Genomic DNA, 17,855 nt, shown 5'->3' with positions numbered 1-17,855 from the left:
CTCTGCTCTCCCCACCTACCTCTGCTAGTCAGATTCTTCCAACACCCCATCCTCTCTTCAGAAATATGTATGAGCGCACACAGAGCAGAGACCAGATTTACGACTATAAATGGAAGTTGCTGACCTGGATTTGGGTTTTGTGAGGATAAAAGAGAGAGATTACATTAGGCACAAGGAATAGAAGGCAGTGAAAAAGGGAGAGAGAAGCAAAGAGCTTTCATATATTAAAAAGGAGCAGAAGACAGTGATGGAAACTGGACCAATAGGAGGGAGAGAAGAAACTAACACTGAAAGGAAATATTACTGAGGAAACTGTGACCAGAAAATTGTTATGGATTATTGTCAACCTTCCTTTTTTCCCAAAGCATTTGGTGTTACTTCCTTATACAAGTACTCCAAGAACTCACATTCTGGCATTTAAAATTTTCCTTAAAAAAAAGTTCATATACCTAATTACTTATTTCCATTGATTTGTTAAAATTTGATCTTTATGTTTGAAATAGTTTCTCACAAGAAATTGGAAAAATAGTACAGAGAACTACCATGTACCCTTCACTTCCCCCAACCGTATTATTACATATCCCCAGAGCACATTGTCAAAACCAGGAAATTGATGTTGTTCAGTATTATTACCTCAGATACAGTCCTTATTCATATTCCAGTGTTACTTACACTTTTTCTTCTTTTTTTTTTTCTTGGTCTATAGTTTTCTGAAGTTTTATCACACATACAGATTTGAATAACCAACACCACAGTCAGGGTACAGAACTGTTCCGACACTACAAAGAAACCCCCAGTATTCTTCCTTGAGAATCACACCCTTCTCCCAGTGCTAGTCCCAGGCAACCTCTGATCTGTTTTCCATACTATTATTTTGTCACTTGGGGATAGTTATATAATCAGTCATGTGGTGTACAACCCTTTGAGACTGGCTGCTGCTGCTGCTTCTTTTTTTTGAGAGAGAGACAGGGTCTTGCTACATTGCCCCAGCTGGACTTAAACTCCTGGGCTTAAGAAATCCTCGTGAGTAGCTGGGACTACAGGCATGTGCCACTGCACCCGGCTGTGACTGTCTTTTTAAGCTTGCCTTTAAGATCCAGCCTTCACATTGATTTTTAAAGTTCCAATTAAGAAAAATTTAAAATAAGACCAACACCTTATTATCTAAACATTTAATTGTTTTCCATGTGCACTATTCAAGAAAATAAAGTGATCAGAATAGTTTTTTTGAAATTAAAAATAAAGAGAGAATGGTGACATGCAATTTGGAATGAATAGGACGGTTAATAATTTAACTTTTTTGGAGGTGATTAAGAAGAAACAGCTTTGGCAAGTTGAAGCATCATATTCTGACTTCCCTACCAACTATGACATTAGGATCCTTGGGACTATAAGCATTTTAGTCCATGGCTCAAAATGGCTATTTCTATTTTAGGAGAGCAGACTAAAGTTTTTGAGATAAAATTTGCATTAAGAATCAGTTTCACAGAACCCAGAACTTGATCAAATGCTGATTACCACAATATTTCTCTATCTGTAACTGGCACTATCTATGAAAAGCAGCAGATTTTCATAACCATTTGCATCTCTAATAAAGTGGCGCATTTGCAAAGTTTCTATTAAGATACATTTATTCTCTCAGAATTTTAAAGCCTTGGATTTTAAGAATTTAATGTAAAACCCAGATGAAGCTAAATGTTAACAAAACAGTCAATTCTTCCTAACAGAAGAAGCATCTGTGGCTGTATAAGTTTGAAGAATAAAAAGTAATTCAGATAAACGGACTTTCTAAAGGACTCATTTTGGCATAAAAACAGTTTCAGAAAGATGGTATATAAAGTTACGTCCAGAAACTATAGAGTTGGTATTTAAATAAATGTTAATAGGAAAGTTCTGCTAAGCCACTGCAGGAACATGTATCATAACGGGTGTGCCCAGCTGGCAGCTTTCCAGTTGTACAGCCTCATATGACTCACTCTGTTGGAGCTTTTGGCCTGGACTACCTGCTCCAGATGCACACAAATACAGAGCTTCTTACTCAGTCTCCCCTGGAACACCTCACCTCACCTTTCAGACTTCCTATTACAGCTGTGGCAATGCTGCCTTAGGTGGACTCCTGCCTGGAAAGAAACAGGTTTTATGATGGTGCAATGTCCCAGGTGGCATGCTTGCTGATCTTCAAGCTGTACTAGCAGAGACCAGCAGTCTCTATCCGGACTGCCTACTTCCCAGCTCCACTTTAAAAATCACAGCCTTTCTACTTTTGTTCAAAAGTAAAAAAATGACAGATGTTGGCAGGGGTATGGAGAAAAGGGAACGCTTATACTCAATGTGAATATATTGGTGGAAAGTAAATTAGTTTAACCACTGTGGAAAGCAGTTTAGAGATTTCTCAAAGAACTAAGAGTTGAATGACCATTCAACCCAGCAATCCCATTACCAGGTATATACCCAAAGGAAAATAAATCATCTACCAAAAAGACATGCACCTGTATATTCATTACAGCGCTATTCACAATAGCAAGGCCAGGCACAGTGGCTCACACCTGTAATTCCAGTGTTTTTAGAGGTCAAGGCAGAAGGATCCCTTGAGGCCTCAAGTTCAAGAACAGTCTGGGAAATATAGTGAAACCCTTTCTTTACAAAAAATAACTTAAATAAAATTAACTGGGCATGGTGGCATGTGCATGTAGTCCCAGCTACTTAAGAAGCTGAGGCAGGAGTATTGCTTGCGCCCAGGAGCTTGGGGTTGCAGCAAGCTATGATCGCACCACTGAACTCCAGCCTGGGTAGCAGAGTAAGACCCAGTCAGTCACTCTTTTTAGATCATACTCTTTTTGAAAAACAAAAAAACAACAAATACAGAGACAATAGCAAAGACATGGAATCAACCTTAATGCCCATCACTGGTGGATTTAATAAAGGAAATATGGCACATATACACCATGGAAAATTATGCAGCCATAAAAAAGAATGAAATTTTGTAATTTGCAGCAACATAGACGCAACTGGAGGCCATTATCCTAAATGAACTAACACAGAAATGGAAAACCAAATACCATGTGTTCTCACATATAAGTGGGAGCTAAACATTGGGTATATATGAACATAAAGATAGGAACAATAGATACTGAGGACAACAAGAGTGGGGAGGGAGGAAGGGGGGCAATGGTTGAAAAACTACCTGTTGGATACTCTGCTCACCACCTAGGTAACACATTCAATCATACTCCAAACCTCAGCATCATGCCATACACCTTTGCAACAAACCTGCACATATACCCTCTGAATCTAAAATAAAAGCTGGAAAAAAATCACAGCCTTTCTGAACATGTGCAGGTGGCAAAGAGATACTATGCACAGTGCAGCTGAACAGCTCTTTTCTGAAGCATCAGGCCCAGTGATTTGGAGGCAGGGTAACATTTGGGGGTTGGGGAGTGGCTAACCCAGCAGCAAGAAGGGGGATTTGTTAGGTCAAGGGGAGTGGTGGACATACCCAGTTGTCAGGGATAGCAGCCATTCAAGAAGGTGGGCGGGCAACTAGCCCCAAAGAGGTACAAAAAAACACATCAGGTGGTTATCCCAGTAGTGCATGGGCCAACAGGGAACTGAAAGTAACAAGATGGTAGAGATCCAGCCGGTGGTCAGCATCAGGAAGATTTGGAAGCAGATTACCAAGGTAGGCGTAAGGTTGAGGGGAACACAGCAGCATCCCTGTTACTGGCACTGGGGTACAATTTTGAGTTGGAGCACAGGAATAAGGTAAGGAAGGGAAAGGAAAAGGTACTGAAATTGATAGGCAGCCTACTAACCTAGGTGCTTTAAGCATGTGATCTTATTTAATTCCCACAACAACCATGCAAAGTAGGAATTAGCCTTATTATATAGGAGAGAAAAGTGAAGTTCAAAGAGAATATGAATTTTGCCAAAATAATACACTTAAGAAGGGGGGCAGTCAGAATTTGAACTTAGGACAAGCTGACTCCAAAGATACCATTGCTGTATTCACACTGTCATTTGTCATCATTATTTTTTAGTGCCAAATCTTTGAGAACACAGCCCCCAATGCATATTTCCCATTGTGTCATTTATTTTTTCTCCTTTAAATTACATTGTATCATAAATTAGAGACTTTAAAAATTGGTCTAAATTCACTTCCAGTGCCCATGGGAGGGAAATAAGGGTCAGACCTCTCTGCAAATGATGTGTGGAGGCAGTCAAGAGGAAATCAGTGGGTTGGATGAACAAGCTTCTGCAGGGTGCCCTGAGGATGAAGGTGAACCAAAAGCAGCAACCAAAACTTGGAGAATAGGGCTAGAGTGTGTTTGGTGAGACCAGGTTGGATGCAGAAAACTAGACTCCTCCCATGAACTTTTCACAGCATTCCACAGCATTTCACAGACACACAGTGGGGGCTGATGGCTCCAATGGAGCCAGTGTCAGCCCTAAGGAACTTCGAGGAGGATATGTAAACATATAGATTTTTTGATACAAATATTTATTGCAATTCTCTTGATTTTTAAAATTGTATACTTTATATCAAAGAAAATAAAAAATAATTTAAACAGCAATCTCCAGTTTTCCTCCTAAATGTCACCTTTCAAATACAAATATTGTATGTTTTTATACAGTATAAATATTTTCAAACGAAGCGTGGTTGGTCATGTATCTTTTCCACCTTCGATAATAGGTGGAAGGTCTAGGAAATGTAATTTTTAAAATTAAAGACTGTAGTTTATTTGGTATTTCAGAGCGCCACCTGGTGGATTAATTAACAATAACAGTCCAAAACAAAAATGAATCTTAAAACTGGCTCTGAAATAAGAAGTATTGGGACCCTTATGAGGCTCACTTCTTCTATTCTTTTCCCTCTCCTTTAGTTCTCTTTTTCCCCTTCTCTCTCTCTTTCTCTCACTCTTTTCATTTCCTACCTAGTCATTTCCTCCCTCCTATTTTGTTTATACCTTAGAGCTTGTCCACATCATCTACTGGTATTGATGAGTCCCCAGAGTGGGTAAGAAGCTCACTTACTTATGCCTGGTTTAATAAGATCTACAAGGTCTCTAAATTTCAAGTAGAAAGGCAAATATAGAGTTGCAAAATTCAGTTGTCTTTCAGAGACTGAATCTTTCTACCTAGGGATGGGCCTGTATTTCCCCAAGGTGGAGTTTTTGTTTGTTTGTATGTCTGTTGTACACACAAACATTCATTCCAATAGAACCCCTCTTAAATAATGCCTAAAGTTGACTAATTTTCAGTGTTTTTGCCTGTTGTTATGAGTAAGCTGCCCAATAGCTTTTGAAAGAGAGGCAAGCTGGTTTACTGCAACCTTCTTAAAGCTATCTGATCTCACATGACCCACAGGTAATATGAATGAATGGAACGGGAAAGATATAAGACACTAGGGAGTGGGGAGACTGAGGGCCTGGAGACCTCAAAGCTTGTCTATGGGGGTACACATTATTCTGATCCAGCTGCTGCTTTTAGTTTTTTAAAGAGAAGCCAAAAAGCTTGATTTTTATTTTTATGAAGATCCTTAAGTGTTTAAATGTTAGCAAATTTTCAAAACATACCTGCAGGCCAGAAATGGTGCATGGGCCAACCTCTGATTTAAAGTGGTGGGAAACATCAAAAAAGCAATATGCCATGATCAAGTGGGTTTCATCCCAGGGATGCAGGGATGGTTTGACATATGCAAGTCAATAAATGTGGTACATCACATACGCAGAATTACAAACGAAAACCATATTATCATCTCAATAGACACGGGAAAAAACAATAAAATCCAGCAGCCCTTTATGAGAAAAATCCTCAACAAACTAGGCATAGAAGGGACTTAACGCAGAATAATAAAAGCTATATAAGACAAACCCACAGCCAACAACATCCCAAATGGGGAAAAGTTGAAAGCATTCCACACTGAGAACTGGAACAAGACAAGATGCCCATTTTCACCACTTCTATTTAACACAGTACTAGAAATCCTAGCCAGAGCAATCAGGCAAGAGAAAGAAATAAAGAATATCCAAATTGGAAAAGAGGGAATCCAACTATCACTGTTTGCCAATGATATACTTACAAAACCCTAAAGACTGCTCAAAAAGACTCCCAGATTTGATCAATGAATTTGGTAAAGTCTCAGGTTACAAAATCAGTGTACACAAATCAGTAGCACTTCTATACGCTAACAATGACCAAGCTGAGAATCAAATCAAGAACTCAAAATTAGCCAGGCATGGTGGTGCGTGCCTGTAATCCCAGTTATTTGGGAGGCTGAGGCAGGAGAATAGCTTGAACCCAGGAGGCAGAGGTTCAGTGAGCCGAGACTGCGCCACTGCACTCCAGCCTGGGTGACAGAGTGAGACTCCATCTCGAAAACAAAACAAAACAAAACAAAAAAACCAATAAACTCAATTCCTTTTACAACAGTTACAAGAAAAGTAAAATACCTAGGAATATATTTAGTCAAGTAGGTAAACAATCTCTACAAGCGGAACTACAAAACAGTGCTGAACGAAATCACAGATGATACAAACAAATGGAAAAATATCCCATGCTCATGGATTGGAAGAATTAATGTTGTGAAAATCACCATACTGCCCAAAGCAATCTACAGATCTGATACAATTCCCATCAAATTATCAACATTATTTTTTCACAGAATTAGAGAAGACAATCCTAAAATTGATATGGAACCAAAAAAGAGCCCGCATACCCAAAGAAATCCTAAACAAAAAGAACAAATCTGGAGGCATCTCATTACCAGACTTCAAATTATACTCCAAGGCTACAGTTACCAAAACAACATAATAGTGGTATAAAAATAGGCACATAGGCCAATGGAACAGAATAGAGAACACAGAAATAAAGCCAAATACTTACAGCCAACTGATCTTCAACAAAGCAAACAAAAACATAAGTTGGGGAAAGAATACCCTATTCAACAAATGGTGCTGGGGCAATTGGCAAGCCACATGTAGAAGAATGAAACTGGATCCCCATTTCTCACCATAAATAAAAATCAACTCAGGATGGATGAAAGACTTAATCTAAACCTGAAACCATAAAAATTCTAGAAGATAACATTGGAAAAACTCTTTGGGGCATTGGTCTAGGCAAAGAATTCATAGCTAAAACCCCAAAAGTAAATGCAACAAAAACAAAAATAAATAAATGGGATCTAATTAAACTTAAAAGCTTCTGCACAGTAAATGAAATAATTATCAAAGTAAACAGATAATGCACAGAATGGGAGAAAATATTGCAAGCTATGCATCTGACAAAGGACTTGTATCCATAACCTACAAGGAACTCAAAGAAATCAGCAAGAAAAAAATAATCTATCAAAAAGTGGGCAAATTATATGAGTAGACATTTCTCAAAAGAAAAGGGGGTATACAAATGGCCAAGAAACATATGAAAAAGCACTTAACATCACTAGTCATCAGGGAAATGCAAATTAAAACCACAATGAGATACCACCTTAATCCTGCAAGAATGGCCATTATTAAACAGTCAAAAAACAATAGATGTTGGCATGGATGTGGTGAAAAGGGAATGCTTATACATAGCTGGTAGAAATGTAAATTAGTACAATCTCTATGGAAAACAGTGTGGAGATTCCTTAAAGAACTAAAAGTAGATCTACCATTCAATCCAGCAATCCCACTACTGAATATCTACCCAAAGGACAAGAAGTCATTATATGAAAAAGACACATGCATAGATATGTTTATTACAGCACAATTCACAGTTGCAAAGATACGAAACCAACCTAAGTGTCCATTGACCAATGAGTGGATGAAGAAAATATGGCATATATATATACACCCACAGAATACTCTTCAGCCATAAAAAGGAACAAAATAATGTCTTTTGCAGCAACTATTAATTGTGCCTGTAATCCATTTGTCTAAGTGAAGTAACTCAGTAATAGAAAACTAAATACCATATGTCCTTGCTTGTAAGTGGAAGATAAGCTGTGAGCATGCAAAGGCATACAAAGTGATGTAATGGACTTTGGATATAGTAGGAGGAGGGTGGGAGTGGAGTGAGGGACAAAAAAAAAAAAAACTACACATGGGTACAATGTACACTACTTGGGTGACAAGTGCACTAAAATCTCAGAATTCACTACTATATAATTCATCCATGTAACCAAAAACCACTTGGACCCCAAAAGTTGTTGAAATAAAAATATATTTAAAAAATAATAAAGTGGTAGGAATATAGACAACTCACTGGATGATACAACATGAGTAAAGAATAAGTCTGAGGATAAAATCCACTCTGTTCTCTGAACAAACGACTTTTATTATTCCCAAGGATCTCTATCGCCTCTCACACTCTGAATCCACATTATCTACTCCCATTCTTGACATAATCACATCACAGGGTCATATAAAATTGAGATATCCTGGCACTGACCTTTTATCCATGAGAATGACATTTGTCTTGAAATAATCTGAGGTTCAGATTTGGCTCCAATGAGAAGCTGCTGAGCAAAGCTAAGAAAAGCAGTTATAGAGTTTATAGGCTTCAGATGTGTACTGTCAGATTAATCCATATTTAAGTTTAAAATGTATAAGTTAAATATTTGGATTCTAATTTTGACCATTTATAAAACCTACTCATTTATACACCCTAGTGGGGCAACCAGAAGCACTTTACTGCTAACTGATTTAGGAAAGATGTTGATGGAATTAACACAGTCAAAGAGAAAAAAATTAATTTCCTTACAGTTCTCTGGGAAATAGTACATGGGGTTTTGTTTGTTTCTACTTTTTGTTTGGCATGAAAAAAACTCATAGAGTGTGATGTTTTAGTAACAAGTTTCATGGCAAAAATGATTTGAAGGAGAGGAAGGAATTAGGAATATTTTGTTATTATAAAGTACTTGCCATGAAGTGGTATAGTGTTGAGAGAGTGGGCTTAGATTACTTGTAAATGTACATTACAAACTCTAGGGCAACTACTAAAAATAAGTTTAAAAATATATAATTGACATGCTAAGAAAGGAGAGAAAATGGAATCATAACACACTCAATTAAAAACCATAAAAGGCAGAAAAAGTTTGGAGAACAAAAATAGAAACTAAGATCAAGGGCAACAAATAGGAAACTATAACAAATATGGTAGATATTAATGTAACTCTATCAATAACCAACCTAAATGTCGATGGTCTAAATATAGCAATTAAAAGACAAAGATTGTCAGAGTGGATCAAAGATCAAGACCCAACTATACATTATCTACAAGAGACCCCCTTTAAATATAAAGACAGATATAGATTAAAAGTAAATGGGTAGGTGCTGGGATAATTGGCAGCCACATGTAGAAGAATGGAACTATATCCTCATCTCTCACTTTATACAAAAATCAACTGAAGATGGATCAAAGACTTAAATCTAAGACCAGAAACCATAAAAATCCTAAAAGACAAAATCAGAAAAACTCTTCTAGACATTGGCCTAGGCAAAGAGTTCATGACTAAGAACCCAAAAATAAATGCACCATAAACAAAGATAAATGTATGGGACTTAATTAAACCAAAAAGCTTCTGCACAGCAAAAGAAATAATCAGCAGAGTAAACAGACAACCCACGGAGTGGGAGAAAATCTTTGCAAACTCTACATCCGACAAACGACTAACATCTAGAATCAAGGAACTCAAACAAATCAGCAAGAAAAAAAAACAAATAATCCCATCAAAAAGTGGGCTAAGGACATGAATAGACAATTCTCAAAAGAAGATATACAAATGGCCAACAAACATGAAAAAATGATCAATATCACTAATGATCAGGGAAACACCAATTAAAACCACAGTGTGATACCACCTTACTCCTGCAACAATGGGCATAATCAAAAAATAAATAAAAATAGATGTTGGTGTGGATGTGGTAAAAAGGGAACACTTTTACACTGCTATTCTACTAAAAGTAGAACTACCATTTGACCCAGCAATCCCACTACAGGGTATCTACCCAGAGGAAAAGAAGTCGTTATATGAAAAAGATACTTGTACATGCATGTTTATAGCAGCACAATTCACAATTGCAAAAATATGGAGCCAGCCTAAATGTCCATCAATCAATAAGTGGATTTAAAAAATCTGATATATATTCCACACACCATGGAAAACTACTCAGCCAAAAAAGAATGAAATAATGGCATTTGCAGCAACCTGGATGGAGTTGGAGACCATTATTCTAAGTGAAGTAACTCAGGAATAGAAAACCAAACATTGTATGTTCTCACTTATAAGGGTAGCTAAGCTATGAGGATGTAAAGGTATAAGAATGACATAATGGACATTGGGGACTTGGATGGGGAAGGGTGGGAGGGGGGTGAGGGATAAAAAACTATACACTGGGTGCAGTGTATACTGCTTGGATGATGGGTGCACCAAAATCTCTGAAATCACACCTAAAGAACTTATCTAGGTAACCAAATACCACCTGTTCCCACCAAATTATTGAAATAATAATAACAAAAAAATAGTTTCCCATTAGCTCCTTGAAGCATTTATCTTTATATCTTATCTCTTGGTACAGTATTTGGCACAGACTCAGCATTTGGTGAATGCTTATTGAATGAGTGGATGAACGAGTAGAAAAGCCACTTGTCTAATTCTGAGAGTTATCTGGTTGAGACCATAACATTTTGACACAAATTTCAATTTCTTCATTTTTCTCTTCACTTTGCCCACCCACCCTGTAAGGAACATGGCTGTGCTTTGGTCAAGCATAGGCCGAGGTAAACATCCAAAGTGACTCAGCAAGTCTAGAGTGCAGATGCATAACTCCACTTGTTATCACAGCCATGTAGCCATAACATGGGAAGGCTCATCATTTGGGTCTAAGCCAGTAATGTCTGTAAAAGGTATAATTGCCCTGCTGACACTGTACAGGCACTGGTGCCTAGAGAAAGAGAGGGAGTCAAAGTTGTCCGTTTTGCAGACAGACAGAGGGGAGCCAGGGCACAGCACAGCTTGGCTCATGCCCAGAGAGAGAGAAAGAGTTAAGCTGCTGACCCTGAAGGCAGGGGATAGCCAGCCACACAGCTGTGTGTGGGAGCCAGCTGCTGAGAGGAGCCGCAGGGCTGGAGCAGACAGCAGAGACAAGGCTCAGTGTGAGAGAGCTAGTGGGAGTAAGCTGCTGACGAGACAGCTGCTGAAGAAAACTACATTTCACCTGCTTACGGCCCCCTGCATGTTCTTTCAGCTACATGCCCATCTGCCTACTCCCCTTGAACCTCAGCATGGGCTGGAACCTGAACCCAAGCAGGGCATTTGGCATAGTGATGAACCTGACACACTGTATCCCATGAGGCACAAAATTGTGCAACCTCTCTACCCTTTCTCACTCCAGGAAGCATTTACCTGGAATTTAGTCTGGAGCCACAAACTCTAGAGCCCACCAAAAAAAAAAAAAAAAAAAAAAAAAAGTAAATGGGTAAAGAAAGACATATCATGCTAAGGGTAATCAAAAGAAAACAGGAGTAGCTGTATTAACTTCAGACAACGCAGACTTCACAGCAAGGGAAATTGTCAGGAATAGAAGGGGATATTACATGATGATAAATCGGATATGCCTTAAAAAGTGTCAAAATGTGAAGTGAAAATGTATAGAACCTCAAGGAAAAATATTTGTATCTACTTATAGCTGGAGACTTTAGAAATGAACAGATCCAGCAGGCAGAAGAGTCAGGTTAAACTCAACTGTACCATTAATCAACTGGATACAATTGACATGTGCTCCACATTTTGAAATGTATTCACTAATTGGGTAATACATTTTTGTGGTGTGTCTCTCCTTTTAGATGTCTAACTTCTTACTGGCAAAAGTATTCTGCATTTCTCATTCTTTCCTTTCTCTGGGCCTTTATTCCTTGTATAAAAGTCTAGGCTATAAAAGGGAGGCATGAGCAGAAATGAGCTCTCAGAATACTGCTCTAACAAAACCAAACATAAAGGAAATAAAAAATAAATTGAGCTGCTTTTAAGTTCTATGGCCCTCAGCTGCTTGGCTATTGTAGCACTGGACCCCTATTAACTCCAATAGGGATGGCACCAGGTTCCAGAGGCCACATAAAAGACCTGCAGCCAGTGAAGAAAAAATAGGGCTTATTTGGAGGAACTTACAGGGTGGCCCAATAGTGGTGGGCTGGACGAAAAGAACCACAACCACTTATGAAATGCAAGCAATTTATATAGCATTTTTACTTAGCACTCTCCCCTTAGCAACCTCTTCATGGCAACCCTCATTTCTTAAGTGATTGCTGTCAGGTGTATCTGCCATATGGGGTATGTTTAAGTTATGCTTTCAGATGCGTCTACCATACAGTGATGATTATCCTTGATTTTCAAAATGTTTCCATTACTTGTCTCATAGTCTAGTTAATTCATGCATTTATTCTTAGATAGAGTAATCTACGGCCAGTCTGATATCAGCCGTGGTAAACACATGACTCATATGTAAATTAAATACATGAAGATGTACTGACCACATCAAATGCGTTTGTGTCATGAAATTAACAGCGTTAAGAACACACATGTGCATGTGCGTGCGCACATACACACAGTGCTCAGTCACAGATGCTACTAATTTCTGACAAGTGATTGCACTGCCTGATTCCGTGATGCTCCAGGAATAGACCAAGCAGTAGGAAAGAATAGAAGACCTAGAAACAGATGCAAACTCATAGGGTTTATATAACAGCTTTAGTATTTTTAACCTGTGCTATTCATTCAATCATTTATTCATTCAACAACTATTTATTGAATATGTACTAAATGTCAGGCACTGTTCTAAGTATCCTGAATAAGAAAAAAATCAAAAAATATTTTTTATTTTGTTTAATCTATGGCAGCTCAATGAAAAATGTACTAGGAAGTCCATTTTATTGATGGACAGGCAGACGTAAATTTACTTGACCAAATAAATATAACCAACAAGTGGTAACCATGGGGTTCAGATTCTAGTCTATATGTCTTCAAAGCCTATGTGCTTTCACCACACCCTGTTGCCTTCCACCATAGAAAACATTTAGAAGGGATTAGCCTGAATTTCAAATCAAAAATTTCAAATGACTCTGTCAATGACTTTCTTTTAAAACTGTAAGAACTGTCCATGGTAAATGCATACCTTAGAAAGCTGCATGTTTCTTGATATTGTTCTTGTACTCTCTGTGCAAGAATACAGTAAAAATCCTAGAAGACAATGTAAAAATAATGAATCTCTCTTTCTCTCTGTCCACACACACATATACACACACACACACACACACAATACTACACACACACATAAATATATATGAAGCAACCTTGTAAAGTCATTCACCCTATTCTTCCCTAGCCAAGTCACATGATTTCAAAAAATCCCATATACCTCCCTTGGAATAAAAATTTGCTAGAAAAATTGTTCATCATTTATTTTGAAAAATAATTTTAATGGTGGTAATATTTTACATAGACAATATTAATAAACATTACTTAATAAATTAATTTCTTTTTACTTAAAAATAAATGCATGATAGTTTCAGGTAGCTTCAATTATTAAAAAATAGATCTTTAAAAATAAATAGGCTTTTTCCTAATTTCTAAGTTGCATAATTTTCTTATAAAGTGGTGACATTAATGGCCCTTCAAACAAGCTATTCTATTTCCTACAGTGTATTTTTCAACAAGTGATACTACATGAAAAGATACTGGAGTACAAACGTATACAATGATTTTTTAAAGACAATAGTCAGTTTTACCACATCCCCTAACACCAATATAAAACCAAACTTGTACAGTAAAGGTAAATACAACATAAAATAAATGCACTGTATTGCATTAACTGCACACTGAGATGTGCATATGTCAGTTAAAGACCAAACTCCAGTGAAAGACCAAAGCATAATATGTGGAAAAAAAGAAAAGATATAACAGTGGGTTAAAAGCGCAGTTTTCTCCTCTGTTCAAACAGAAACCAAGGATTTTTTTTTTCCTTGCGTTTTCCTTGTTTCAACCCTAGTTATTGACATTAGCATTTACATTTTACAACTGAACATTGATTTCCAAAAACATCCTAAGACTTCCGGGGCTTAGCTGTGTATCAGTCGGGATAGGCTAGATTACTCTGCAGTATCGAACAACCTGAAAAGTCTCAGCAGCTTAAAACAACACTTACTTCTCCCCAGTGCACATCTATTATGGGTCAGCAATGAGCTTTGCTTGCTCATGGAAGTCACCAGCAAATTCAAGCCAGAGGCTCCATCCTGACAAACCCAGAGGTAGAACATAACTAACCACGCGGGGGCTCTTCAAGCTTCTGACCAGAAATGACACACATCATTTCCACTCACATGGGGTTTTGTATTTTTTGTTTTGTTCTTAAATTTTCATTTATGTATTTTAATAGACAAAACATGTTTTGAAATATGTATTCATTTTTGAAATATGTGTGCATTTAGAATTGTGAAATGGCCCTGCTTACATATCAGTGGCCAAAACAAGTCACATTATCAGGCCTGCCATCAACAAGGTGGGGGATGAACAACTCTTCCCCAGGGAGAGTTACCAAAGATTTGTGAGTGATAGAGTCTTCCACAAGCATTAAGATTACCTTACAGCTGGGACTATAGTTTACCAAATAGGCTCATCCACATCATCTCACTGGATCTTGATAACATCCATATGATGCCAAGGGCAGGAAGGGTGCAGGCCGGTAGCAACAGGAGGCACTGCAGAATATTTAAGCAGAACTAATCAGTGTTACCTGCTTCTGCTATTCGTGGTCTTCCACATCAGCCAGTCAGTCAGGGAGCAAAGAATAGGACAAAGCCAGACCAATAGTAGAAGGAAAATCACAGCTGCTTCCAAATTGCCCTCACATCTACCAATTTCATCCACCCTGGGTCCTGCCTTTGGAGTGCTCCCCATTCCCCCTGCTGTCTCACATCCCCAGGAATGGAGAGGGAGGCACCAGAGGGGAGATGACTGACAGGACAGGGCCACAGTGAGACATATTGAGACCCACCAGGGGTCATCTGCTCTGAGGTCATAGAGCTATGCTGCAGTGCAGCTGCATCCCTGGATAGTAATAGAAATATTATATAAGAACACAGGGCACCTGCTCCAAGTCAACCCTTGTTGAATAAATAATAATAACACTGTGTAACAGGTAATCGTGAGCATGTGCTTCTTCTTCTTCTTTTTATTTTCCTTTTTTTTTTTTTTTTTTTTTTGAAGGGGAGTCTCGCTCTGTTGCCCAGGCTGAAGTGCAGTGGTGCAATCTCAGCTCACTGAAACCGCTGCCTCCCGGGTTCAAGCGATTCTCTTGCCTCAGCCTCCTGAGTAGCAGGGATTACAGGCGCGCACCACCATGCCCGGCTAATTTTGTATTTTTAGTAGAGATGGAATTTCATCATGTTGGCCAGGCTGGTCTCGAACTCCTGACCTCAAGTGATCCACCCACCTCGGCCTCCCAAAGTGCTGGGATTACAGGCGTGAGCCACTGCGCCCAGCCAGAGCATGTGCTTCTTAGTTGATAAAACTTAGCCAGGTTCAAGTGTGCTGGGCCTTTTGATCTCCAACAGGGGCCCAACATTACAATGGCTCACCTATTGTTCCCAACCCAGCTGTCAACCCAGCTCTCTGTTTCTGTCACAGTGGTGGGTAAATTCCTCTCGCCATAGTCATCACAGTCACAGCACCCTTCCCTCCTAGAAGAGTCAAAATGCAGACAGTAGTAGTTTGTCAGCTGAGTCTCTCTCTTCCTTCCTGGATGACTGCCGCCATCCTGAAGCTCCAGGTGCTGTTCTGCACTCCCTAAGGGTGTGGTAAAAGGAGTCCACAGCACTAGAGTGGGTCCCAGGGCCTCTTACCCGGACCCTCCACCTGTCTGCTCTAGGCAGTGGAGCAGTGAGTAAGCACACAGGTGCTTACTCAGACAGACCTCAGCTCTGTCTGATGTCAGCCATCAGACAGACCTCAGCTCAAACCTGACTCCATCACTTGCCAGGTGCCTGTCTTTCAACAACTCTTTGCTCTTCCATTAACTCCTTTTTAAAGTGGAAATGATAATAATGGTAGGTACTGCCCAGGCTCATTGTAAGGTTTAAATGAGTTCTGATGGTAAAGAATTTACCCGCCACTGTGGCAGAAACAGACAGCTGGGTTGACAGCTGAGTTGGGAACAATAGGTGAGCCATCGTAACCTTGGGCCCCTGTTGGAGACCAAAGGGCCCAATACCCTCGCAAGCCGTTTTATCATCTCTGCTTCCTCCCAGGGATAGTGAAAGCTAGCGTCTCATGATGCCTGACCTGCAGAAATCACCCAATTATGCTGACTGTCACTATGTTAGTTGTCATGACAATTATAATGTGCTTCTCAGCTGCATAGAAGACCATACAGCTCCCCCTCCCGCCTTGGGCCAGAGCCTCCAGGACCCTACTGTAAAGCCGTTATAAGAAACTGGCTCTTGCAGTCTTCCCCTAACCCAGCAGAGCAAGAAAGCCACATGCCTTCCCTCCAAGGCCCCAGAACTCTCTTGTTTTGTTCTCTCAGAAGCAAAAAGTACAATGACTTGAATTCTCCCCACCAGTCCCTTCCATTCCCGAACTTGGGGCTGAATTGTCTCCTGAACCAAACCCCTACCCCACACCTGCACTTTCTATTTGTCCTTCCATCTTGGCAAATCTTGCTCCTCCAGGGTCACCAAACACTAAACAAGATGCCTGCCATGCACTACAAAAATTAACACTCATTGATCACAGACTATGTTGTAATGTGAATAAAGAAAAACAAAATTAGCTTTAAAATGCCTAGAAAATGACATCCATTAAATTTAGAGGCTCACAAAGTCCAAGGCATCTCAACTCCTAAATTCTAAAGTCCCATTACATTGGTTTCTTCCTCATGGTGTTCTGCCTACTGCCCACAATCCCTATTGAGCAAATGTAGAGCAAATTAATTTGTTTTTCATCTTTTGACAGGTTTCATGGTATTTAGAGGAAAATAAAAGTGTTTTATTGATTCGACAGTGAATCTGAAAGGCTTTCACATCTATCCTCAAGTCAATGAGTGCTCTAAGGGTATAGATCATCAAAAATAAAATCAAGGGCTTAAAATATGAAGAAAGAAAAGGAATAGCTGTCATATCACTGGAGTCCTCTGGAAAGCAAACTTTAATGCTAAAACTGTCAATAAGTTGATTGCATAGCATAAAGTTGTGCAAACAGCCCTAGGGTGGGAAGGCATTTGCTGTATGCAAGGAACAGAAGGAAGGCCCCACACACCTACAGCATAGTGGGTGAAGAGGTAACCGGTGTGAGATGTCAGAGAATGATGTGGTACATTAAGTTATTAGCCTCACTCTGCCACACACACACACACAGACACACACACACACACACACACACACATACTCTCTCTCTCTCATGTCCTTTGACATGTAACTTTGCAGTGCCACCCATGAAAGAGAGAGTATATTTCCCACCCCTGGACTTTGGGTTTGCCATGAAATTTTCTTTGGTCAATGAGATATTAGCGGATGTGACACAAGAATTGTGCTCAAATACATAGGTACACCTCTTGTGTTCTGCCATTGCCTATTGGTGTCTGGTCCCAAGAGATGAATGAGAGACAAAGGGCAGAATGTCCCCACGCCACCCTGCCACATGAAGCCAAGCTGCCCAGTCCACAGAGCCTGCATCAGCCAGTCTCCACCCAACCTACAGGCATGTGAACAAACCACCTACAATCGGCAGAACTGCCCTGGCTGCCTGGCAGCCCCATGAGAAAAAGAGCTGTTTTATACCAGAGTTTTCAGTGCGTTTTGTTACTCAGTATTACTGTGCCAATATC

General features: G+C 39.4%; 1 long non-coding RNA gene across 1 annotated transcript in view; it reads right to left on the bottom strand.

The window, feature by feature from the left end:
- Positions 1–17,855, bottom strand: part of LOC129058990 (uncharacterized) — a 36,590-nt gene that overhangs the window by 5,565 nt on the left and 13,170 nt on the right. Inside the window, exon 2 of the long non-coding RNA XR_008524526.2 lies at positions 13,149–13,213. This is a non-coding gene — a long non-coding RNA (uncharacterized LOC129058990). The remainder of the gene's footprint in view (positions 1–13,148; positions 13,214–17,855) is intronic.

Source organism: Pongo abelii, chromosome 3 (genome assembly GCF_028885655.2).
Source record: "Pongo abelii isolate AG06213 chromosome 3, NHGRI_mPonAbe1-v2.0_pri, whole genome shotgun sequence".
Lineage (NCBI taxonomy): Eukaryota > Metazoa > Chordata > Mammalia > Primates > Hominidae > Pongo > Pongo abelii.
Note: the sequence above shows the minus strand (reverse complement) of the source record. Positions and strands in the feature narration are given on the sequence as shown.